Source organism: Zonotrichia albicollis, chromosome 13 (genome assembly GCF_047830755.1).
Source record: "Zonotrichia albicollis isolate bZonAlb1 chromosome 13, bZonAlb1.hap1, whole genome shotgun sequence".
Classification (NCBI taxonomy): domain Eukaryota; kingdom Metazoa; phylum Chordata; class Aves; order Passeriformes; family Passerellidae; genus Zonotrichia; species Zonotrichia albicollis.
Window position 1 is genome coordinate 17,195,468 of NC_133831.1, and position 27,672 is coordinate 17,223,139.

A 27,672-nucleotide genomic window follows, 5' to 3' on the forward strand; every position below is an offset into this window, starting at 1 on the left:
GGCTGTGGGTGGTGATGTGTCCCCACAAAAGGGAAGAAGGATTTTGAGGAATAAACACCAGCAGTGTCAAGGGCTGGATGGTTCAGGTGGAGGCTGGGGCATGAGGAGCAGCTCTGCAGGAGCCTGGTCCATCCAACACGCCCAGCCTGCAGCTGAGCTCCCCAAGAGGAAAGGAACCACTCACTTGGAGTTCTTGAGGCTTTTGCTCAGCTGGGAAACCTCCTCTGACCCTCGTTGTCAGCACAGGATCAGCGCCCATCGCTCCCCATGGGACTCTGCTGTGGGTTCCCTCTGCAAACCACTCACCCAGAGCTGCTGCTGGGACACTTTCTGCCAACATGGCCCAGATTAGAGCAATTCTCCTCCTGCCTAGCTAGTGGAGAGGAGCAGGCTCCAGCTGTGAGAATTTTCAACACCTTATATTATACACCCAATGTGTAAATTGTGGCCTGCCTGGCCCACTCCCCTTCTTCTGTCTGTACCCTTCCAGAAAATTTCAGTTTTTTAACTGGAAATCAGAAAGCTGTTTTAGTTTTGTTTCTATGTTTTTTTAAGAAATGAAAAAGCTGACTAAAAATACTTTTAGGGTGAATTTTGGGGGGAAAAATAAAAAGGAAAAGAGAGAAGGCAGCTTGTGTAACAAATGTGTGTCCCATTAGCAACCCACAGCAATTTAAAAAAATTATTAGCTCTTACATTTTTCCATTGGTACTTTCTCTTTTCAAAATTTCTTCACTATATACATCAGGTGTATAAAAAAACAGACCTTGCCAACTGTTCATGAACTTATGCAAAGGATATGGGTAAAAAAAATCTATTCAGTGAAAAAGTATAAATATTAGAATGTGCATTTCACATACATTTATTTCTAATGCATATTTTATTAGGATATTTCAATTATTTCTAAATACCAAACCAATTAGTCCCCACTCCAAAGAGAGACTTGATCACATTTTTTGTTTTAAGATCATGTTTGAGTTCTAATATTTAAGACAACCCAAGTCTGAAAGCAATAGAGCACTTGTGGAAAATGTGTATATATTTTCTTTAGCTAAAGCCACAGCACAGTTTTTCCTTTTTCCATCATTATTAATATAAAAAGATTAGTACAAACAAAACAAAAAAAAAGGAAAGAAAGAAATTTCACTCCTACTTTCATATTTCTTTAGATCTTAACCTGACATTAATGAGCAAATACACACTAGGATGATGATCACACTGTAGGATAAAATGGCTCATATACTGTGTTGATAAGTTAAGATGAAAGAAATCCAGAACAAAGACACAACAGTATTGCAGAGATATGTTTAGATTCCAAAATATTTGTATCAGTCAAAGATAGAAACACCCAAGACAAAAAAAACCCCAACTGATAAATAGAAACATCCACTTTTTCCCCACTTGACTGTATAATAAAGATCCTGTTTATTTTAAAGTGTTGCTCCATCACTTTGCCTGGCTGCCACATACAATACACAGATGCAGAATATACATATTTTCCATCTGATCTCTGATGCCTTTGCTCCCATTGAATATCAGTGCCAACCCCACACAAGCATTTGAGGGTAGGATTTACATTACAGGAGACAAAGGAGATGCTCAGATGGGAACAGTGCTGGCATTGAAATCCTGACCCTGGTGATCTAAGGCTGCAGTTAAGACCCCTATGAGTAACATTTCTGACGCAATTCTTCCCAAATCTCAGAACAAAACATTACAGTTTGCACTGGGCTGGAGTATAGTAGGGAAGTTTACAGGAACCATGGCTGCAAAATCCAAAATTCCTACCTGAAAGGCACTTTACAGCATCCAAACCATCCTCACTTTGATTACTCATGTGATGGCACAATTCTTCATGTATATTCTGCTGGGTACTACCCTCATTTCAGTGGGATTCATACACCAACAGCCTCTCCTCTTATTTTTTTCCTGCCAGATGAGGTTTTTTTCCTCTTCCCAGACCAATTGGCTTATTTACTTAAGACATCATGACACTTTATTCCATCACAACATGGCACTGTTCCCCCAAAGTGGGGTCGCTCATTAGATGTATCATTCTGCAACGTGAATATTAATGCCCAGAAGAGATGAACCATAAGCATCACAGATGGACAAGGAGGGATTAGACAGAAATTGGTAACAGGATTGATAACAATTCACAAGTACATCAGGCACGATGACACATTGCCTTCATCGACAGGAACTACTCTTCCCAAATTGTGCTTCCACAAGCACCTGCAATTCCCTCACCAGTCCAGATTCATAATAAACATTTTAAGATATTTTTGCTAATGGCATCAACCTGATGCCAAGCACAAGTCAAGAGGAAAACCACTTGCAAGGAATGGAAAAGCTGAGGGAAGTGCAGAAGACACAGTGGATGAATGCTGCAGCAGTCAACCATGTAAACTTAAGAGAAAAGAGAAGGTAGTAATCCAAAAGAGAATTTAACAACAATAAAATATGATGTGATCTATTTAAGGAATGAATGCAGAACTTCATCAAACAGTTCATAATAAATGCTGGGTGATCAGGTATTTTATATATATATAATCTTGTGTTTAACTGCATTTTAATTGCAGCTAGAAACTGCAATTGTTTAAAAGTGCTGCCCAGCAGCCCCAGTAGGAGACAGGCATTGTATGTAAAGGCACATTCAGGGAAAAATTAAAACACCTCATACACGGATACTTTTTGTCTCAATGAGGGGAAAAAGTCATTTACCTCGGACAGTAAATAAATGTGAAATATATCAACCCCACTGACGCTCCTTCTCTTCTCCAGTTAATTTTTTTTTGTCAAAACCAACTGTCTAATGATATTATCTTGTCATTTTACAGCTACCTGTTTTGGTGGTGGGCAAAGGACAAACACAAGTGGTTACTCTTCATCATTCATAAAAAATTTGAATTGAGAATAATTTAAGAGTTGCCTCTTAGAGTTTCTTCTGCTAAAGATAGGTACACATGGTACTTCACTGAAATAGTCAAGCTAGATCTAAATTAGGAAAAATTAGTACAGATAGAACACAAGGTTAACATAGCTTTATTCCTTTCACTACACAAGATAAACCAGGTACTTCTGCCTAATATATTTTGTGCCTGACAAACTTCTGTAAAACTGAGCTAATTTTTGCTCTTAAGGACGCAAACTGAAATTATTTTACAAAAAAAAAAAAAAAAAAGCCTAAAGTCTTCCTCCTTATTGACTAATGCTAGTTTTATCAATTTACTTGTTAACACAGCACACGAATTTACATCTCCATTCACTTTGTTTGAATTGTTTGTATGTGTTTTCAGGAGATGCACATCTCTGCCATCCTTCTAAAGCCAGGCCTGGCTCCAGCAGGGCAGTTGGGGCACACAGACCTAAGAATGACCTTCTTAACCAGGTTCTGAACATTCCAACTTTTTCCTGTTCACGTGAATTCCATAAGTAATCTTCGATGGGTGAGTTGTGTCATGAAAATAGGAGCCTCTTCATTTGTTGTTTTTAAAAGCTATGTAATTCTTATCCTGCTTCTAATTGCTTTGTATTAAATATTCACTAGAAAAACATGGGAAATTTGCATATACTTCATAGTAACTATTCCTTTTGTTCTAAAGACAAAATTACTATTTGCTTGGCTATTTTTTTTTTCCCAAATGAGAAATTGCAACCTGACTTGGGCACAGTGGCTACAATCCTTCTCCTCGTGAATCTCCTGCTGCACAACACTTCTGACTCTGCCTCTTCCCCAACAGGACCTGACTGGCACAGTCAAGCTCTCAAGGACAGTTTCTCTCAAGGAAAAGGGTTCAACAGAAATTTCAGCTGGAGCTACAAGAAAAACCATGAAATGGTAAAGCAGAAGAGCCATAAAATTCATCCTGGAAGGATCTTCTCCCCCTCATCTCTATACAGACAACTTGAGAGAAAGGAAGGTGAAGAATGGAAGCTTTCAAGAACAACCCATCCAGGATAGATGATAAAATCTGCATGCTACCCTGAGGAAATGGGGTACAAAGTTCAGTCCTATGTTTGTATTTCTAAAGAGCGTAAAATATCAAATATCCCTCTTGAAGAATAACTCTCCCTCTAGTCTCTTACACATTGTTGTGTAACTATACAATAAATATTATCCTGCTCACATGCTTCTGTTTACTTAGTATACATTACATTTGATGCTATCTGGCAGCATAAGTTTTAGCTCTGTCATTTTAAAATATTAATAGTTGTCAATCAAAATAGAAAGTGCATAATAAAAATGTTCTAGAAACTAATAACCCTATATTTCTACACCATCAGCTTGGAGCTAAGCATTGCTAAAAATGAGATTAATTATATGTTTGCAGAAGCCCAATACAATCAGACAGTCCTCTAAACAACGTCCCCCTAGAAATGAACACAGACTAGATGCATAATCGTATATATAGTGTGTGTATATTAGGCAATACATGCAGCACTAAATTAATAGCATTATTTTCATTTGGCCCAGTCTTTAAAACCCTCACAATCTGCCCAGTGACAGTGTTAGGTGGAGGATGAGAGAAAATGGCATGGTCAATACAAAGTAATTTATGGAGATTTTCTGCAAATATTTGGAAGCCTGGAAGCACCAAGGAGATGCACACAGGACAGGTCCCTGAAGTTATTGCCAACATATCATGGTAAACTGTTCAATTTTAGATAGAGGGTCAGAAAAATATCCTTTGAATTATATATGTCAAACTTTAGTGGGAACTTCACTGCTTGGGACGTTTAAACCTGCTCTGGACAAAGTATCAGCAAGTACCCTGTAGGGAACAATCCTGTAATGTCAAGAAGATGGACTAGATGTACAACAGGACTTTTGCTGCTCCATTTTTTATTACTCTAATCCATCACCTTGCTGAGGCGAAGTTTTATGCAGACCTTTAAAATCATGACCATTTGAAAATTATGTCTGTGTCTGTATAATATATACACCCATATGGATGTAAGGTCTGGCTTTTAAAAACTCCAAGTAGAAAAACATATTTTGCTCCTAATTTGCCCATTCTATATCTGTAACTATGCAATAATCTGGCAAATACAGATAGAAATCTTCAATTATGGTCATGGGAACTCACAATTTACAGGCATGATTGTGACATGTGAATTTCCAACTTAGGCATGCAGGAATTTAAATATGTGTGCTGTGAACAAGATAGTAGTATTGATCTGTGATATGGTTATGCCACAGAACCAGGATCAGATTCTGAGTTTTGCCCCAAAATAGAAAATCAGAAATCCTGCAAGGCAGACAAACTGATGTTGAGGCTTACAAAAGAAGCTAAGTCCCACAAGGAGCTCTAAACATGATTATTTTTATCAAGGATTCTCAAGGAATAAGTGAAATATTTTGTTTGGCTTCCTTCTGCCCAAGCCACTGGGGTCCTCCTGATACTTCTTTGCCCCCCACTTTTGCAGAGAAGCTGGAACTCCCCATCACTCTCCTTAAACCCTGAAGGTCACTGAGGGTTTTGTACTGAAAAAATATTAACATTTAAGAGTCACTCTAGGCAATGGCTGCAGAAAACACCTCTGTTCCCAGGCAGAGGGTGGCAGAACCCTCTATGGATAAGAAAGGTGTGTTATAGGAGAGGTTAAAGGCTTCACTTTCCCCATGCATGTTTATTGTCATTTCTGTTATTCCAGAGTGGAAATCCTCTTACTGACTAAGGCAATCACCCCTGTGTGAGTGCCATCATCTCCATACTTCAGTAGGGGAGAAAAACAGTAAGAGGATATGGAGGAGGAAAAGGCATTTTCCTTTTAATCTTTTAGATTGCAATAGCCATAATTGGCTTTTCTATATAGTTGGGCTCTAGATTGTCACAGTATTACAGTAAGAAACAGCAGCCTGCACTCATTTTTATACACAAATCTTAATGACTTCAATTTCTGCTAAGGATTCAGAATGGTGGCAGGATATGGCCATTCACCATCAAGGCCCTAAAGCCTTCATAATTACTGAGTATACAGAATATTTATTATACAGACTGCACTAGGCCTCTTTTGTGGGCTGCCCTGGGCCTGTTCTCTGAGCCACATCAAGCAAGAAGTTTAAATGAAACTGCTCCCAAGTTTCTGAAATGGTTTAATAAAACATATACTGACTGTAATATTCAGTTTATAGTAGAAAACTATTGCCCCTTGGTTTGAAAAATGACCTCTAGTTGGCAATTTTACTCTCAGCTTCATAGATTATAGTCCGCTGTTGGTCATTTTCTCAATCCACAGGGCAATACTTTTCCATAACAAGCTCAAACTGCAATCAGTATTTGTAGGCTGTTACACAAGTTGAGGATAATATGTCTCAACACATTCTATTATATGACTAAACAAAAGAAATAACAACCTGGTGACACAGACATATGGAGAAAAGCAGAGCTATTCTTCTAATACTGAGATAGCAGAAAAACATATTTCTTTGTATTGTGCTAATTTGTATTAAATTTTGTGTCTTCAATGCACAATAATCTCTAATTTGGTTTTTTCATTAATAGTGTTTTGGTTTGTGTTGTCTTATGTCTTTTCTTATTTTAATGTAAAATGACAAATACTAAATTCTATTAGTATCAGATTTTAGAAATGACAAATAGTGACAGATAACCCAGCATTGTAAAATCACGTGAAAATGCATTCACACAGATATGTAAAAGATCATTTGGGCACACAAAGCAGATATTCACAATCTATGGGTTTGATACCAAGAAGTTCCAATGCAGTGCAGTAGACAAGATGCAGTTATTGTTTCAGCACCCAGCTCCAGCACTTAGATACAACTGAAACACCACATTTTGGGAAAACAGCTCCCACATTAGATAACCAAAGAGATAAACTGCATTGAAAAGTCTCTGCCCAGGAACTGAGGGGGATCTGGTGTCTGTTCCCAGACACGCCCTGGAAGTGGCTGCTGTTCAGAAAAGCACCCACCTTCCCAAAGGTGCTGGGAGCTGCAGGGCTGGGGTGACTTACCTGGCTGGAGTATGCTGAGATCCAATTCTTTAATCAATGGGTGACCAATGCTCTCGTAGACCCTTTGCTGAAAATACAAAATATTCATCATTACAAGTCTAATATTCATTCCAATCTGTAAGTAAATCTCTGTGGTTAAAATGTGATAGTCAATCATACTCAGACACAAAGAGAACAGCTTCTTAAGGTGAGGCCAGAGCACTCAGGCAAAGAGGACATTTTGCCACCCTTCTTCTAGAAATTTAATGGATAGTTTCCTATCCATTAAAAATATTTGCCAGATTCCTGGAGATCTGGGCTGGGGCAGAAGGGAGAATCTTGGCTAGGATAAGATCCATATGACAGAAAGGTTCACTGTAGATCTCTGTGGGTGGCTTCTCAATCTATAAAAATCTACATCACTGCATTTGGGGATATTAAAAAGACAGATAATTTTTTTCCCTTCATTTCTCACTATGTTCCTATACTGTTGCTCAATCACAGCTTCACCAGCATTCTCTAGCTGGAATTTAAGTTGTCTGGATTCATTTAAACACGTAGAAACAGCATGCAGAAGCTTTAATATATTTGAGCTAAGAACGTATTTGAACAATTACCAGAAGATGATGGCTCTTTATCTTACAAGTCTTCAAGGAATTTAGATGTTTAACTCATTAATAGTGTTTGCTGCATTAGATTTTATGTTTTTATGATTTTATAAGAAAGGTTTTCTAATACAGAGAAAAAACAGGCTTTTTTTCTTTCCCCAACATTTTTCATTTTAGGGTAATAAAAGTGACACATATGTGCCATAATGTAATGGATTAATTAAGGAATATGATGTTTATCCTAGGTCCTGAGTTGTACATCTTCATAACTCACTCATAAAAATTAATGTATTATACCACGCTCCAGAATGATATATCTTTTTTTTACCATACCTGTTGAGAATAAATTGTTCTAAATTGGATTATCTTGATTTCTAGTGAAAAATGTAAAAATTACATTGTTATTTTAAGAATTTACACTGCTGTGTATAAGAAAGCATAATCTTCTCACTGTGCTTTTGAACTGTCATGTTACTTCCACTGTTATGAAATCATAATTGCTGCTGCCACACCTAAAATCAAATGCAGTGCATATTGTATTTCTTCATACACTGCATTTCCTATCTTAATCACAAAACCATATACAGTATGCTTTTGGCCAATTCTTTCATTACTGACTGCTTCTGTATATAAGTAACACACAATTATGCATGCAAGGACTCATAAAATCCTCATTTCTAAAATCAACAGATGAAAAATCCCTAAATAATAATGTACAGATGTTTCATATTCAAATGAGCTGTTGGCATGTAATCATACCAATCATGCCAATGCATGCAATAAAATTGGTGAATTTCAAGGTACTCGGCATTTACAACATATTTTTAATCTTTTTTAATCAAAAGACCATTTTAGGAAGATGGAAATGACAACTGTTCAATAAATATGATATATTTCGGATGTTCTCTTGAAATTGCCATGAGTGGTCAACTACCCTATATTTTTCCATAACAATTCCTACTCCTTTTGCCTCAAGAAAGTTGATTTTTCGGTCCTTAAACTGCACTGCCTCACTAAAAGTAAATTATCTGCACGTTATCTGCAGAGTAATCCTCTTCTTGAATACAAGACAGAACATCAGAGTTTCTAATCCTTCACAGATAGAGTAATTCACATCCACTGTACGTTTTACTGTAAAGACAGAGTAATACAATATGTTTGATAAATCATGTATGTGTCTGTGTACAAAGAAAAAGGTTTATCTCCTCTCCTACAAGATGCATCCATATTAAAGCACAGACACACACACACTCCCCATGCTGGCACTGCAACAATCTTTAGAAGTTCTATAATAGAGACATCTAAGTTTAAAAAATGAAGCAGCTCACAGGTCAAACAAGTTCCTGATGAGAAGTGCTTAACCAGAAGTATTATTCCACTGATTGTAAGTTTTCATCCATACATCAAACCCTAGAGTCTATTGATTAAATAAAACTGATCTCTTTTTTTTTTATTATTTCAAAGCATAAGCGAATTAAATCATCCCAATTGTTTTCCCTTTGTTTGGAGCTATCACAGTTTGCACACTGGCCATGAGTCCTGCTTATAATTACAGCATCCTTAAGGAGAGCTTATTCTAAAATGACTGATCACAGGTTTCTTGCCTCTTGCTCTAATTCTTCTGCTCCTGGTCATAATCAATGGCACTTGATGGCCCAATATTCTGATCCAATGTGGCAAGCCATATGATCCAAGATCTGCTTAAAATCAATAAATTCATTTGCTTCAGGAAATTTGGGATCAGGACAACTTTAAGTATATGTAAATACAAGAATTTACAGCAATTATGCTGGCACATCTTTCCTTTCTCATACCTCTTTTCCCTTGCATAATTAGCTGCGTCATGCCTTAATTTTGCTTGCAATCCTACATAAAGGAATCCAGGCCAGACAGCCCTTGCACAGCCTTACCAAAGTCAAGGTCTGCTGGCTGAGAGAACAGAGGGGCTCTTTCAGCAAAACACACCAAAACACTGCAAATCTTTGTATTGCTGGGCCCCACATGGCATTGTGTGGGCTCTGAAGATACCAACAAATGCCAACATAGCATGAACATGGAATAGACTGCTTTAAAGGGCACCAACAGGTGCATACAAAAACCTTCTTGGAGCTGAGTTTGCCTTTCTTTTTCCCTTGTGCAAAAATGTTCAAGTTTGGTTAATAGCTCCCTTGGGCTCCTGTGTCTCCAAGCCAGCCTCCAGGCTGGTTCCAGTGTACCTGTGCAGTGCAAAGATGCTCTGACACTCAGCTCACAACCTAACACAGCCAGGAATCCCTGCCTGCAGGATGTGGTTTCCAGTCTGGAAGATGATCAGTGCTAGGCTGAAAGGGAGCATCCAAGTTCACCCCATGCTCACAGATGAAAGGACACACACTAATCTCAATTCTGCAATTGTACATAGACATTGTTTAGTAAATTGTATAAGTATTCTGAATATTTTTCTAAAGGACAGGAAGTCTAATGTACTTTGAATCTTCATTAAGTTAGCATGGCAGACTGGGGTACTTGTATAACTAGCAATAATTTTTTTTTAATTATTCCACGTTACTTATGTCAGTGCAATGGAGTTACAGAACTCCAGAATGATGACTAAATACTAGGTTAGTATTTAGATGACTAGTACTAGGTTAGTAGACTGCAGGTTGGGCACACCTTTCAGCCCTTTAGTCTTTTTCCACTGGAAATCAGTAGTTCAGCACCAGCAGAGCAGAGATGAGAAGCTTGTTTCTGCTAAGCAGCACTAATTTCTGCCCATAGTGACATTCAGAGGAGGATGAATCGAGTCACAGGGGTAAGAAAACTGTTTGCTTATGATGTGGCTGTCACCAGTGCAGATGAGTTTGTAACACCCTCCTAGCATCAAAACGACACACAAAAGATACATTAAAAAAATAAACCCAACAGATAGTCTTGCAAAATATATCAGTGCAGTTCTTCAAACTGAAAAAGCAGAAGTCAGAAGATCAAGAATTCACAGTTAGGATTTTCCTATTAGATAAAGAACATAAGGATTCTCCTGAAGTCTTTGATTGATATATGATCTTTTCTTTCTTTTCAGGCAGAACAGCTGTCCAGTGAACTAGAAGAAATAGCCCTGAAGACAGCTTTGTGTCTGATATGACTTTGAGAGGGAAAATTATTCCAATGATAAATGCTTTACATGGAACATCTAATAAAATAAAAATGTCATCCATAAAAGAATTTTTCTTTCTATTTGAGTAAGCAATCCCTATTATCATCTGTGGGGCAGGGGTGTTGCTGTGTCTGAGACCAAAGAGAAAAGGTATTTCCCTCAAAATTGAATTTGAAATGAACTTAACCAAAAAGAGGCAATAGAGAAGAGAAGGGCAACTGGGAAAATGCAGAGGGAAGATGAGAATTTCCTGAGCATTGTCAGGATGCAGTGACCTGGGATGTATTGTAACTTCCTTCATTCTTCTCAGTAAGGAAATCTTTAAGGTGAAACATGGGTGCTTTTCTGGCTGATATCTGCCACAGTGACTGCATGCAGACAGGACTTGACTATGCTCAAAAAATCCCAAAGCAGTAAAAACCAACACAAATCTCCCCAGCAGAAGAAGGTACAAATTTGTGTAAATTTATTCAACCTAATGGAATTATGTAAATTACACAAATGGAGAACTACAGCCACTGTGAGAATTGATTGAAGCTATGTCCAGATGAGAGGAGAGATGGCTTTGACTGGAGCCTTTCTGGAGCTTGCTCTAGAGCTGTGTTTTGGCACTTGGTGAGGGGCTAAGAAAAGAGCCTTAGAGAATGAACAGCCACAGTGCTCAGATGAAATTTGTACATCTTTGGCATTTTCAGACACGTCTCATGGTGACACTTGAGTGGATGGATGAGCACTGATGGATGCTGTCATACACAGACAGCACCAGGAAGAGTAATCACAGCTGTATTTTCCTTCAGAAACCAAATCCAGTACTCCCATGGTTCAGCCAGCTGCCCTCCAGAGCCCTGGTGAGTCTGTCACATAAACTCTGTCTCCATTAATTTGGCCAAGATTAAACAAAGCCCTGTCCACATCTGCTCCAGGACAGAACAGCTCATGGCTTAGAAACACCTCAGAGAAGAGCATGATAAACCTTCCACCCATCCTCTTTGTCTTTCTACACGATGGAGCTGTCCTCAGCAACACTTCCACTTCACTCTTCTCCAAACCAAGCTCTTCTTTCTCTGCCAAAGCCTTCCTGCGCAGGCCCCTGTGAGTGTACTTATTCCAGAGCTAATTACAATTAAATGAGTATTTTAGCACTGAAAAACTAGAGGCAGGTACATGTTCTCATGTACCTTTGCACAGCTAGAAATCATTTCTCTCCCTTCCATTGGGTAACTTGAATGCCCTTCCTGCCCTATCCCAAACATACTCCTTTCTCTCTGCCTCTCCTCCTCCTCCCTCCTGTCAGGTGCTGCTGATGCTGCTCCTCTGTGTGCTCCCAGGAGCTGCTGACATCCTCCTGCTCCTCCACCCCCTCACCTGCCCCTCCCCTCCCATTCCTGAGTGCCAGCCCCTGCTCTCACGCAGATTTCAGCTCCACACTTTGCAGAAATCCTGCTCCATGGGATTCCAACAACAGAAGAAGGGAAGATAAGAACATAAAAGCACCCTCAATGTGGTGTCCCATCAGGAAGCCAACTAAATCTGATAGACACTGTCCTCTCTGACACATAAGCAGGAAAGGGCTGAGCATTTAGACAACAGCAGTTCAGAAAACAACTCTATATGGTCTATAATCAGCCAGCACCACCTAACAAATAGCATTTGCCTAAGTCTTTACTTTTGAGGCAATCAAATACCATTTTGAAAAAATAAAATAACTTCCACACGTACACATTGTATATATATTTGTTTCCCCTCACTCTCCCTCATTTTTAGTTTGCAGTGACAATCAGCAATTATTTTACAGAGAAAGACTCTAACATGCTTATGGGATGCCTTTAGTAATAAGATAATTATTTGTAACTTTATAAAGAATTATAATTTTTAATTTAAAAAGGAATCAAATAAAAACAGCTTTCATCTTCTCTACCATGTGAAGAAAACATTCTCTGCCTACAACTCAAATTATCATTCTCTCCTTTGTGCAAAATGAATTGACCCAGAAAACTAAAAGGGTAAGAACCCATATTTGCTGGGCTTATTCAGCAGCCAAAAGTTCATGAAAAACACTGTTGTGTATCACATAGCAACCACTTGATGCCTATTGTTAAAATACAGTAGTTATTCAAAAAGTAAAATCTTGCATTCTCAAACAAGAAGCCAGGCTGCAATGTGTGTTTACTGTTTTGGGGAAATAGTCATCTTGCCATTTTCTCTTTTTCCATAGTCTTGGCATATTTGGTCAGCTATGAAATGTGCAGTTACCCACAGGAAAGAAAAGGAACACAAGAATTTTCCTCCACTGTTGAGCTCACAGGACAATGTCCATTCAAAGCAACACTTGGGATCTCTATTAAGAGCCTTAAGATGTGCTCTATTTTTATCCAGCCACACTTGCAGTAAAAAATGTAATGTTCCGGGGAAAAGACATGAGGGAGAAAGGCAGAGAAGCTTCTGCTTTAGACTGTTAGAGCTGCACGCTTTCACCTGTTGTTAAAACAAGCTGCTCCTGGCAAGGGCTGTACATGTGCACAGGTGCCCGCACTGCTGCTGCACCCTTGCAGCACTCCCAGCCCTGCTACCCAGCACTGCAGATGGGCAGAGGTATAAACCCCACAGGCACCTCCCTCTACCTTTTCTCCAGTTCTTTTGTGGTAGAACGTGCTTTAAAAAGTGAAATAAATGTAAAGTTTATACAGAAGGAAAGTCAGATCTAGAGTCAAAAAAGATTAACAGTTTCTGATAAATGGAGCTTGTATTACTCTGAAATATTTGAAAAGCAGTGGCAGATCACTTGAGCTACTCTGACTTTGCCAGATTTCCACAAGAGCTGAGAGTCAGCCCTGCTTGTCACAACTGCATGAGACTGTCTATTTAAATTATCAAAGCAAAAGCAGAAGGGTTCTGCTGAAACAACTGCTGGAGAGGATGAAGGAAAGAATAAGAAAGATATAAACTTGCTTCTAGGTTTTATTATGTGCTGTTTCACAAAGAGTACATCTTAGAACTCCAAGATAATGACACTTTTAATACCAGAAGGGAATGGCAGACTTGCTTAGCATAACTTTGAGATGCTTCATCAAGCCTGTGTGCAAACAGGTGTGCCACATTTTTGCTTGTGGTAAGATGCTTGTTGAGATTATCTCCTTATCTAGGAGCGTGTTTAAACTCCTTTTGAGCAGTTAAAATACGACAGTGGCAGAAAGTAGATTAAAAGGGAGAAAATGTATGAACATAGACTTTTTGCAAGAACCTCACTTTGTGCCCAGCTGTATCCAGGTATGTGTGTGCTGTTTCTACAGTCTGAAAAGAAGAGTGAGGGGTAGGCAGCAAAACCCACATCAATGCATGAAAAAGTGTGAGAATGAATTAGGTACCCAGGAGCAATGAGATGGGCTTTAGGATTTGAGAGAAGGACCTGGCTGTTACCAACACAAGATGAAAAGCATGGATGGATGGAGCTTCAGCTCACCTGCTGCAAGTGTTTCTGCTTGCTGAAAAATAAACTTCTTTACTGGAGGTCAGCACAGGTGCAAAAATCAACATCTCAGCTGTCTTACAAAGCAGAAGCATCTGTACAATTATTTCAATCAAAGGCAGAGATCAGGGAGAACTTCCAGGCAATGATTACATAAGAATTGGTCACTGGTCAGTGATGTGGCCAGGGTAGGATGTGGTAATGAAACAGGGTTGTGGGAGAGCTGTAGTTACAGCACTTCTCTCTCAGTAACATATAGCATAACTTCATGAAACAAAAACCAAGCTATTACATCCAGTGCCCAACCAAAAATTAAGAAATCTTTCCCCCAAAACAATGAGAGGAATGTACTGAAGAATAATGAAGAACTTGTCTAGCACAACTCAAACTCTTCTCTGAAAATGTATGCTTCTCTCAGAAGCAGATTCCCAGCACAGGGACTGGTAATTTATGATCCACCAAAATACTCTGTTGAACAAAAAAGTAATACCTACACCGTGCCTATGCAAATCACTAAGAATAAGTGACTCCAAGGACCAGTAAGAACAAAGCCCAAAACTCCTATCAAACATTATCTGAGGTTTGAAAAAGTCAAGACAAAGTGGAATTTTTTTTAAACGGGGATAAATTGGGATTTCTGTAACAATTGACTCATTTTGCCTGCTTTTATCTAAGGAGCTCAAAGAGCACTCCAAGTGTTAATTAAATTACAAAGCATTTTTGAGACAGGTAAATGGTATTATGTCCACTGGGGAACAGAGAGAACATTTATGTTTCATTACTAAAGTAACACAGTAATCCAGTGGCAAGTAATATAACCCAAGAACTTCCAGTTGCCACTTCTACTCATTGACTTGATGGCCTCACAAGAGATAAAATTAGCCTTAAAAGCCAAAACTTCTTTTCCTCTTGTGCTTTTCTATCTTTCAAGACTAGGCCAAGGTTCTTTAATTCAATTTTATTCTCCTTCCTCTGCTTACTGGGAGGCCTTTCTTTCAGAGTCACACAAAAGAAGCCACTTCCTAACCTACCCAAGTGTGTTAAGGATCACAGTACAGCAGCACGGGCAGGAGTTCAAACAAGGGCAGTGAAGTGTAATGGGGCTCTTTAACAGCTTGTGCAGCTGCACCAGGCTCCTCTTCTCCCTCCTCCAACCTGTGCTACTCCAGAGATGGCACACCAGGGCCTCTGTCCCATCAGAATAAAGATGGGCAGATGTGCAGATGAAATAATCCTTGGCTGGCTGATTCACTGACTTTACCAATGAGAGAGACATAAAACAACCCTGAGGAACCTGGTGCCCCCAGCACTTGGTACAAGAATCTCTCACTGAACAGAACAATATCAAAAAACAATGAACCAGACCCTGAAAATGCTTTAGACCATGGAGAAGTCTATTCTGCAGTCTACTACATCTATTTTGAGTTGCATGTGGAAAAATGAGGGAGAAACCTTTCACTGACCATTCTATTCTTAGCCCAAAAAAGAAAGCCACCATTTTCCATTTCAGCTTGGCCCTGACTGGTAAAGGTAAAACTGCAGGATGCAGGAGCAATAAAGCAGTAAGGTACAATGCAATCTGCACAATACAGAGTCCAACCTAAAGCATCTCTAATTCAAGACTGGTACAGCTCAGTTAGAGCTTTAAATAATTATATCTCCATTAGTAAACTAATTTTGGAGAGTAAAAGGCTTTTGTATTTTGTATATAACTATTTATTACTAAAAACAGGGAAGCATCTTTTGGAACTTTCTTTAAGCCTTTTGAATACAATGCTAAACCAAGATTTCAGGCTTTATTTTCCCCTTCATTTCTTGTTATGTCATGAAGAATCAGCTACGTGGAAGAGATGAGAATGTCTTTGATTTAAATGACCAAGACTTAAGATTGTCTTTACCGTGGCAGAAAATAAAGCTGCTGCATATATTTCCAGTGGCAGTATTATTGTTACATGGTATGACAATCATAATCTTTCTCTTTTTTCCTAAAAATATGTCTAAAAAACAGTTTATATACTGCATTCAAAATCTTTTTCTTCGTTTACGTTGATTGCATATTTCAAATCATGTTACAGCTGTATCGCTTAGCTTAAATCAAATAAGGAATCCACATAAATGCATACACACACTTTGCTTGTTTTTAGACATTCCCAGTATTGACAAGATTAAAATATTTCCCTCATTCATTATTTATTGTGATATGATGAAACAGTAAGAGTATGTATTTAACAAACCTCACAAAGTAGAGTTAAAATGTGGACATGCTGTTTCATTTCGATTTTGCTGCGACAGCGTTAAGTATGTGACTCCCTGACTGCAATAATGACATCTTGGGGTGACGAAGATTTAAGATGCTTCGCAAGGATGCAGCGTGATCCCAACTCTTCGTCCATGCTGACTAGGGGCATTATTAAAGAGATGAACCCAAGAGCGCAAAGTCCTGCTGCGGAGGACTGGGGGCATCGGTGCTCAATGCAAGAGCAGCACCAAACCCCTCCACGCACCCCTGGTGCCTAACTGGAGAGACAGGGCAGTCACACTGCTCCAGCACTTCCACAAGCACCAAAAAAACGTGTTCTCTGGACCATTTTTCTGCCTCCTGTGTGAATTGGCAGTACCTGAGAGCTAGAGCTTGGGCTCAAGCAATGGCACATCTGGGTGAAACTCAGGTATGGGGCAGATCCGTGTGGCTTTGGCTGCCTGGTGCTTTTACCTTGGGTTGAAAACCACAGGCATGATCCCAGTTTCTAGCTCACAGTTGGGCACCATTCTGCACATTTCTACTGGCAAAAAAAAAGGCAAGAGATTGCCAAAGAGCAAGCACCACAGCAAAGGAACCATGACCAAAACTGGTTCTGATGGGCAGAGGAGCAGAGAGCTTGCCTTCTACAGAATGTGGTAGTATCTGGGTTAGAATGTTGAAAAAGACACATTTTAGCCCAAATACTTGTTCTTGCATACTGCAATCTAAATATACCCTCTATGATAAATACAGCAGAATAATTAGAAGATAGCGAGTGCTTAAAATGCACCCTTAACAAAGCAAAACAATGTAATGCATATCTTTCTTTACGTGTCAAACAATTTGCCTAACAAATCATAATAATGCAGAATGATATAAAATTCACCCATCAAGCCCAAATGCATGCACGAAGATTACCATGGCAAAGAATTGTGAATTTCATTAAATATGTTAAAGGCAAAAAAAAAAAAAATTCCTCTTTGAAAAATAGTAATCCTGTCTTTCAACAAAAATATTATAGGAAGCTATGAATTTGGTAGATCTGAATAGGATGTTGGTACATGTTTTACTAAGGTAATATAATGGCACACTATTATTAGATCACATTAATCATTACTGTGCCAAAGGCACTGACAGCACCACTGAAAAGGATTGAAAGGGCTGGTAATGGATATAAATTACCCATTGTGTGATAAAAGGATTTTTACTAAGAAGGTAAGAATAAAACAGCAAATTTCTAATATAACTGTTGTGTAAAAACCAAAATAAAAGTAATCCAGTCAGTAATATCCACAAAATCAGAAAGTAAGCACTTTTGAAACAAGATAAAGTCACAATAAAAACTGTATACAATGTAAAATTAATTTCGTGCTGCATAATATTACTATCAATTTAAATAGTTTACATGATGACCTCTATGGTCAAGAGAAAGGTAAGCTTTGTTAATTAGAATTGAGTAGGAGCTTCTGCAGGCGTATTTTAAGTTTGTGGGCTTGGAATTTTTTTTCTTTTTTCTTTTTTTTTTTTTTTTAAACATATAATGGCTTCCTAACACCCCCCTGAAATTCAAGACATGCTGAGAGTTTTCTGTTTTGTGCATTAGCATCACAACAAACAGCACATCCCTCAGATGGTTTTATTTGGATTCCAAATGCTATTACAAAACGAACCACGTCTTTGCTGAGCTATTTAACCATTTGATTGAAACCATTTGTATCACTAATTGTCCAGTCCTGTGCTCCTCCTTTACTCTGGCAAGTATTTCCTGATATTAGTGGGGATCAGTGGAGTGAATTGGCCAAACAACATCCTTATTTACAGCATTAAAAAATCCACATATCTTCTCTGAAGCTGATGGAATTATTCTAGAATCAAGTCACTGTAATTCTTTTCAAGTCAATTGTCTAGAATGAAATCCAGTAGCTCACATTCAATTAGTAAGTTTTAAAAATTGTGAGCCGTACTCTTAAATGATATAAATTCATAAGTACAGACATCAATCCTGAAAACACTTACGTCTCTACTTAACTTTACTCACGTGAGTAATTCCATTAGCATCAGTAATTCAATACCTGCTTATGCACTTGCAGTACTGAAGCTTTAATATGCCTGGATATCCTCTCACATCAGCTATAAATCAGCACAATTCCTCTGAATCACAGAGTTTCTACTAATTCACAAGATATAAAAAGGAATGGACAACCCAGTATAACAATTAAAATAAAGAAATAACATAAGAATTTGATTTGGGAGCAGAAGCTATCCGAAATTTTGATTTAGTGATCAATTAATGCATGTGGAATGTGGAATTAATTATTAGTTATTTCCTAGGAAGCTAGACTTTTATTTCAAACTGAGGGCCAAATAACCCAATTTTGATTTCACACTTATTTCCACACCATTCTGATTTCTCAGACTTTACAGGAGCTTTTCTTCTGCTGCACAGAATAGCTCAGAGGAAAATCACATATACAATGTAGTACACCCCTCCACCCACTGATTTTCATGGGTGTTCTTCTCATGCTAATACACAACAGAATATGGTTCTTAATAATATGCATGAGATGTTCTATTGAACTTACAGGAGGAAAAAAACGACCAAAAAATGATAAAATTAATTTAATCAGGAGTGTCATGGGTTTTTTTAAATCAGCAGTCTGATGATAAAGTAATAAATGATGATTCATCCCCAACACAATTATTACATATCAACTGCATAAAGATGAATGCTCGTGATTTTACCAAGCAGAATTTTTTCTTGAAAAAAAAAATTATTTGTAGCTGACTACAACCTGAAAGAACTACAATAAAAAGTTTTGCAAGACATAAAAATAATATTTTTGAAGACATAAAACTATGCAAGAACAGATTTAAAAATCTCATTTAAGTACCTCATTTTACTTTTTTTTTAATTGGAAAAATAAAGCCAGACTCAGATCCATAAGCAGAAGAAAATGTTACGAGAACAATATAAGTATTCTTACCAGTTATTCTTAAGCCAATGAATCTGTTCCCTGGATGAGGAAATTCTTAAAAGACACAGGACAGGTTCTGAAGGTCACAACTGGAAAAATAAAACCTGTGAGAAATTTAATATGTCACAACTGAGTGTTTGAATCAGACATTTACATTAAAACATTACAATACCACCTCAAGCAGGCAATCTACAGGACAGCAGAGAGCATTAAGAATTACAATAATAATGGGTTTAACACATTTTATTTTTTAGTTTTCATAATATACATGTTTGGTGGTCATTTCATATTTGGAAATAAAAATTTCTTTCAGTTCTGGATTGTTTTGAGAGGGAAAACCTCCTCTCAAGATAATGATGAGGAACAGAATGAAATTCTTCTGATCCTTTCCCCCAGACAGTACAGCAAAAGAGGACAAAACAGGATAAAACAAAAGTTGCATAGCATACTCCAGAAACCCAGTTATTCTCTTTGACATTGATATTCTAATCTTTCAAACTGAGTAAAAAGAGAACAGCTACTAATTGTATTTTTACTTTTTTTTAATTCCATTTTATAACAGAAATAAGTCCTTTGTAGATGATCTCATCTAATAAACCCTACTTAAAACAGATAAGAGCCAGCAGTAAAAGCCAAGCAGAATACTTCCAAGATATTTGTCAGTAGTGAATTTAGGGCCATTACATTAGTAAGCAAAATAGAGACAAAAACAAAGGGCATTCTTAGAGCAAAATAAAGTTCACTCAACTGAAGCTATAATCTGAAGAATTTATGACTGAGAATTCTAACTATGTTTATTCCTATGAATGTCTAACAAATAAAATTAAAGGTCACTTCCAAATAATACACTTTGTACATCTATATCAACCCAACTCTTTCATAGAGCAGCTCTGAAACCACAGTTCCTGCCCCACAGCCTCAGGGCTCCACCTTGGCAGCCCTGATTGCCCAGGGAAGCACTGACTGCTCTGAGGGTGCCATGGTGGGCACTGTGGACACAATCCCAGCCTTCATTTCTGGGGGAAATCATCAGGAGCTTTGGGTTTAAATCAGTCAGCACCAACAGGACCACACTGCTGCTCCATGCTGTTCATTGGCTTGAAGGGCAAACAACAATTTTGAGGGCTTCTCTTGATGATGAAAACAGCGTGAAATAATTCTGATGATGAAAACAGAAGTTCACTACTAAGCAGCACAGCCCTCCCTTAGTGCAATACTGACGCAACAGCCTCCACCTTGTCAGGATTGCACTCAGCACAAGGTGATCCTGCTGTCCCACTGTCCCCACCAACTCATCTTTCCCCTCTGGCTCCCATCACACCAACCATGGGATACTCATTGGATACTCATTGCCACTGTGATAGTTCACCATGAGGCTTCCCAAACCCCACTGCCTCCCTCCTCGCTTGCAGACTGAGCCAGGCTTTGCCACGTGTTCCAAAGCCTTTTCCAAGTGATAATTCTGCCACACAACTTTGCTGACACAGGAGAATTACACCAATTCAAGCTTCAAGCCTTTTCTTCAAAATGCACGTTTCCACAGCAAAGCACCAACTATCCTGCAGTAATCACCTGGTTTGCCATCCCCATTGTTCCTCATACCTGGGAACACATTGTTCCCTGCTCTCTCCTCATGCCCAGTTTTCTTTTACCTGCCAGTTATCTCTGAATTTGAATTATAAGCCCTGAGCAGCAAAGCCTGTCCTCTCATGAGACACTTTCCTATTGAGCTGAACGGGTGGTGAGCAGGTACAAGGCATCACTCCAACCCAGCACCCCATATCAATGGGCAAACCCAGCTACAGGAGAATAAAAACACTGCAAAAGTCAGGAGAAGCACCTACAATGCTGACTGGAGAGAATAAAAATCAGTTTGTAACTGGGTAAAGGAAACCTTGTCATCAGATTTGGTCTTTCTAAACATAAAATTGCATCTAGATAGGATTCAGGTCCCATTTATGAAGGCCCATAACACTTTCGAATTTAAATAAGTGAATTTCAGTTACTATATTTGGACACATAGGAACAGCAAATTCCTGGACTGCTGCAGATAAACATAGGTCCCATCCAACATTTTCAGTTGCACACCACCTAAAAACAGTGACAGCTTGTTTGTCTCGAATTTCTGCTCTTGTTGATGTCTTAAATTCTGGAAGATATACCTTCCTAGTGCTTACTTGCAGCTCATTCAACACAAAAGCCAACAAACAGAAACAAAGATAATAAACTGTTAGGTTTCTAAAAGATGTTATCTCACTAAACAGGTTCTTAGTACTCCTACACCAACATCACAGAGCACATTTTTGCTATGCTATTACAAGGCTACTTGTGTTTAAAAAAATTCAGCTTTTACATACACGCTCATGACTTGCAAAATTCTAGGAATGATTCTCAAGGGGCTTTCACTAAGATGCTTTATAAATTCTGATGACAGACAGAACACAGTAAGGCTTCATCTCTTAAAGTCCTGTACTGATTTGTTTGGAGGCTTCATGTCATTGATCAGCATGTCAATGTCTCCTGCAATCTGCTTTCCAGTTCATGACTGAGAGTGAACCCCTCAGGTTTAAAACCTTAAATGATTTAAGGTCTGTGATACATAACCTTACGAACAAATTGGGAAAATCTGTAGCTTTACACATTAAACTGTAACAGAAATGATTTAAAGCCTTATAAAAAGGTATTTTACTTACCTGTGCTAATATTATTCTAACACATTTGACACTGACTATGTAAAGAAGATATTTTAAAGGTACAGGCAGCAAGCTGCCTGGAAACAAATTAAGACAGTTCCACTTAGGTCAAATTGGGCCAGTTTACCAGTGTCTAATACACTCCCTGGCATTAAAAAATGGCACCATGAATCCTTGCAGACCAATTTATTACAGTAAGCTTCCCACAGCAGCACTGCTGTGCAGTTGCACTTGGCTCAGTGAGTGATCCAGCACACCCCCAGAGAAGAAAAAAAACCCTAAAGATCTTCAGAAACAGCATGACAAAAATAAAAAGTAGTGGTGAGACATAACTAGGGTATGACAGCACAATTTCTGTTCATTCTTAAAACATGCTTTTGTAGCTCATTCCTTGAAATGAATTAAAGACATGAAAGGGAGAAAGTAATCTCATCCCGCTGATGAGCAAGGGCCAGAAGGATTTCTGCAGGTTACAGATGGAAATCTAACACACAGCAAGGGAAAACAGAAGCTTGAGCATGGACTTATTCTGCACAACAGGACTTTTACCCCAAAGCTGAGACTAAAAGGCTCCATTGTGTGGCTCTTAGCAGCACATCCCATTCCTGTTCAACTCCATGTTCAAGCCCTGCTAATCTCAAGGAGACAAGGCTCAGGCCCTCTGCAAGCAGCCTACCCTTTCTGATGGAATGAGGTGTCATGTTTAAATAATTATTCCCTATCAGCTGCTTTTTGAGGGCCTCTTGAATTGCCCTGGCATAGCTGCTCTCACCCTGGGCACATCAGAGATGCAGGGACACAGACAGGCAGGGAAAGAGGCTCAATGACAGCACAAAGCCAGCCCAGGAGCCGTGCAGGACACCCTTGCCAGGCCTCCACGTGAGCCCTGCATTCATCATAAACGCAGGATGGGGCCTGAAGGGTCCAGTTGGTGTCACTGGGAGTTACATGCATAAGTGAAGAGAGATAAACAGTCCCTAAAGCAGGATGCTGGAATAAATCTCAGTATTTTTCCACTGTGCCCGAAAAACATGAGAGCTGACACCACTTTTCTCAGGCTGGGGCATGGTTTCCACCTGTGCCACCAAAGCCTGCCCGGCCATGTACCAGTCCCCATTTACAGACCTCCCTCCCTGTGGGTGTGCCCTGCCCATGCCCTCAGAAGGCTCCAATACATAAAGCTGTCTGCCTATAAATGCAAAATATTTAAAAATTCAGAGCTAACCACGACAGGATTCGTCCACATCTCCTGGCAAATCTGTGGCGTTTGATCTAACATCCTTTCAGGGAAGCTCCTTTACATCGCCAAGATCATGCAACAAACTCTTGCTCTCATTTTTCCCTCCTGATATAAGTAAGCAAGAGACAGCAAAGAGAACAGGAATGCACATCCTTTTAACTCCTGGGGAGCCAAGGGGTTTGCAAAAGTTCTTTATCAGAGGCACAACTCTCTTTAGCTCCTTAGGTTTTTTCTACTTACTTCTGCTTCAGACAGCCCAGTTTGCATTTGTTTTGTGCAGCTTCTACCTTTCTGTGGTTTTTGGCACTAACACCACCTTAACTTGTCCTCATTAGGACTGTCACAGCATACATTGCAGTTGAGATTGCCACAACACAGAGCATCACCATACAGTTCCAGAAGGCTTTAAACATTCCCCCAAACACAGTAACACCTTACCTCATCAGAAGGCTTCAGGCCTCTGCCTGTACACAGTAACACCAGGTCACCTCAGAAGGCTGCAAGCATCTGCCCTTCTTGTTCCTTAGCCCAACCTTTTATACCCTTCTGTTACTGCCCTGCACCTGTGTGGCCTTCATTGTTAATGCCCTGCCCCTGTGTGCCCCTCACTGTCAATGCCCTGCCCCTGTGTGCCCTCTGCTCCCTTTGGTGGTTGCTCAGTGCCCTGGGCACTCCATGGCTCATTGCTGTCAGTGCTGCTCACAACTGTGCCCATTGGGGATGAGGCTCAGCCCTCAGCCCATCCCAATCACCTCAGACTGGGTACCTACACAGGACGGGTTGTTGGTTACAAGATTAATCACTTCAGCATGGTGCTGCTCCTGCCCTTCATGCTCAGGCCTCATCCAAAGCCCCAAAAGTCAGTGACATCATTTAACCTGGTGGTGGCTGGATGACGCCCTGCTGCAGACCAGTCCAGCATCACTGCTAGTGACCCCTGTACCAGTGCTGTGCCTCTCCACCTGCCACTGTGGCTTGGGAAAGGGGTGGATGAAGCCCCAGGGCTACCTCGTGCCCTGGGAAGATGCAGGAACACTTCCCTGGAGCTAGCAGGAGCTCCACATGGCTGCAGTTGTGCTGTCCTCCAGCAGTGACACCCGGGGGGCAGAACCCTGCCCACTGCCACAGTGGGGTCCCCAGAGACACAGGAGGAGGGACCAGGGGCATCCCGGGGCATCAGAGAGCAAGAGCAGCTGCTGCCCTCCTGCCCCAGTTCTGCAGAGCAAGGGGTGCTCCAGTAGCTGCTGCAATTGCCAGAGCCCAGGGACAGTGTCTGCCACCTGGGATGGCCCAGGGCCTGGCACACAGCTCCCCTGGAAAACACCCCAGGCCAGCTGGCACCCTTGGCCCATTCTGTGGCTGCAGAGCAGCACCCACACCCCAAATCCCCGCCCTGATCTGTGCTGACACTGTGCCCACAAGCACTCCAGGCACTGGCTTGTCTGTACTTGGGCTTCTTCCCTTGGAAAGAGTTGTTTGAAGTGTAAAAAGCCAGCTCAGACAACTGCCCACACAGTTCCAATGCATGTGCTTCAAAAGGGCCAACTTACTTTCCACCTCTAAGAAAAATAACTTAGCTCAGAGGAAAATTGGATACCTGTGCTCAGTTCCTGTTGGTGTTCTGGATGCACAGGATGAACAGACATTTGTGGCAATCTGATTGAGTTGTAAGAAAGCATTATGAATTTAAAGTAGTACAAAGAAATGTTTCCATCACCTCCGTGCCTATACCATGACACATGCATCTTAATATATTACATAATAAAAAAGCCATGATGTTCTCAACCAATCAAATTATGTTACTGTCTCTTTAATAAACAAATCCATGTGCACATTAACAGTGTTGAAAATTCAATTTAAACTCTTTGTCTGTTGCTGCTTACTCTAAAGATGGTCTTTCTTAAACAACAGAGCACCAAGGAGTCGTTAGGGCTCTCTCTTCATTACTTCAAAAAACCAATCATTAGACACCAGAGTATATACGTAATTAGAAAATCACTTCCTTTGCAATCCAAGCTAAGTAGTTTACATACTGTAATTACAGGGACAAAATCAATTTTTAATCATTTCACTGATTGGGCTCATCAGCTCTGTGGGAACATTGTAACCTGCTTGTTGTGCAAAAGCAACATCTGGGCTAAAACAATTACCCTTTGTTTGCTACAATATTCCTTAAATCTTTTTGCTTGCATAAAAAAATGAAAACACGAAGACAAGATATTTCGATGTCTTTTTGTCCTTGATCAACATATATCCTAAAGTACTACTTGCAATGAGAGTTTAATGTTCCTCAGAATTTACAGTTAAACAGTACACTTCCAAGGAATGTATTTTTTCAGGGAGATAAAAGTATCTGATTGTTTTAAAGAACCATTCAGCTGGCTAATTGTTCCATAGCTAACACATGGTATTCAAACAACCCACACATTACAAAAGCTCATCTGGATAATAATGGGCAACTATTATTGCAATGGTTTACACTTTTCTAATACAAATGAATGGATTTTATCAAAATTTGAAAAAAAATCTAAGAAGCTGGGTATGTGTGAAAAATAGATGGTATGAATTGGCAAGGCAAGGCTAAGCATTTTGTTCTCTTAATAGGAAATGACCTCATTTACACTGGAGTAATAATTAGTACTGCTTCACTGACAGTTAAGAAAAAAAAGTTTCACAGTATAATAAGGCAGCATCTCCTTTGTTAAGATCTACATTGATTATTAACCCTTGCCAAGAAAACCCAGATTTAACTCTGTGCTATATGTGCACGTGGTCTGGGGTTTTTTTCAGGCAAAAAGTAAGAGGAGGGAGGGGAAAAGAAAAAAAAAAAAAGAGAGCACAAGCTAGAACTAAGGCAGGATCCCAAGCTGCACCCACTAAAGCCAGCAGCTGCTGCAGGGATGGTATCAGAGTGCACAGGATGGGATGTCAGGGATGGCTAAGTGAGGATACTGATGTCTGAAATATTTAATAATAACTGCTAGAGAATGCATTCAGTTTTGCCTGGACTGGGAAGCAAGTGTGGAGCAGGCTTGTTCTGTGCTGCAGATTTGGGCATTCTGAGCTACCTGCTGTGGTCCCTCATGCACCCCCCAACAGAGGAACAACCTCTGCTGTCACCATTCCTCCTCCCTGCCAGAGCTCCCAGTCCTGGGGACATGCAGGAGCAGGGGAGGGTCACTCTGTGCCCCTGTCCATGTCCCAGACCTTGGGGCACTCAGGGCCCTGAGCTCTTCCCTGGCCAGCTCTGGGGGAAGATGCTGTGCCAGCAAATGGAGTGGGTGGGAGTCCTGCAGCCACCCAGAGATCAGGAGTACCACAGACAATGGCAGCCCCAGCTCCTCACACATCCCTGTCAAAGGAACCCTGTTTCTGAATAATTTACGCAACATTTAGGTGAAAATATTTTGTATTTTATTCAGTAGATGCATTTTTTTTTATAATGAGGCCCTCATTAAAACCAATATGTGTGTCATATTGTCAGGCAAATATATGTTAAAATGTCACTTTGAATATGAAATAATACATTTTTAGGGGCTTGACTCATTAAAGAAAAATATAAGCAAAAGAAAATTTCTCTGGGTAGGCCTTTAAGAGCTGGGTGGGAAATATTTTCCTGTCCTGCAAAAAGTTTGAGATTTTTTTTTTCGCCCACCCTCTGCATTTCAGAGAGATCACAATCCTGTGAGGGCTCCATGAAAATGAAAGTTGAATAAACCACCAGGATATCCCCCATCACTCTCCTTTGCCTCTGCACCCACAGGGCAGTAGGAGCACAGCAAGGCTGAGGCTCTGGGCTGGCACGGCTCACTCCTCACCCATGCACAGCCTGCAGCCTCAGCCACTGTCCCTGGAGCTGCTCCTCTTCAAACAGCACTCACTGGCCAGGAAAAAACACCTCTATATGCCAAAAAGGCAGATGAGGGCTTCAGCCATGCCTGAACAGCTCCTCGGAGAGCACAGGTCCTGCCCCCTCACTGCATTTCAGGAAATTCTATCCAAATCCATCCAGTCCTCAATAAAAGCAGTCAAAACTGCCATGTTCCAAGTCAACAATTTTGCCAGAGATCTGTCAGTCAAGACCAACCACAATCCAAATTTACTTGTGTTTAAGCAGACAAAACTCCTCTGAAGTGATCTTCACCTACCTGCTTAGGCTGTAGACACAGCCCAAAGATGTCAGAGCAAGCAGTAAAAAGTAAAACACAAGTAAAAAAGCAAAAGTATGGCCCTTGCAGGTCTGCAATAAACACTGCCATAACACTGAAATAGCCACAATTATTTTCTTCTGCTGTCCAGATGTTGCAAAGGAATACAACACCTGTGTTTGGGCAGTGCAGGCCCACCTCACCTGT

General features: G+C 39.9%; 1 protein-coding gene across 15 annotated transcripts in view; it reads right to left on the reverse strand.

The window, feature by feature from the left end:
- The window catches only part of ZNF536 (zinc finger protein 536), a 343,653-nt gene that overhangs the window by 269,139 nt on the left and 46,842 nt on the right, over positions 1-27,672 (reverse strand). For 10 of the 15 annotated variants that reach the window (XM_074551135.1, XM_074551143.1, XM_014269195.3 and 7 more), the window contains 2 exons: positions 19,394-19,488; positions 6,982-7,048 (listed from right to left, as the gene is read on the reverse strand). The gene's annotated coding sequence lies outside the window, so the exon portion shown is untranslated. The remainder of the gene's footprint in view (positions 1-6,981; positions 7,049-19,393; positions 19,489-27,672) is intronic. The other 5 variants (XM_074551140.1, XM_014269198.3, XM_074551141.1 and 2 more) reach the window with 1 other exon arrangement.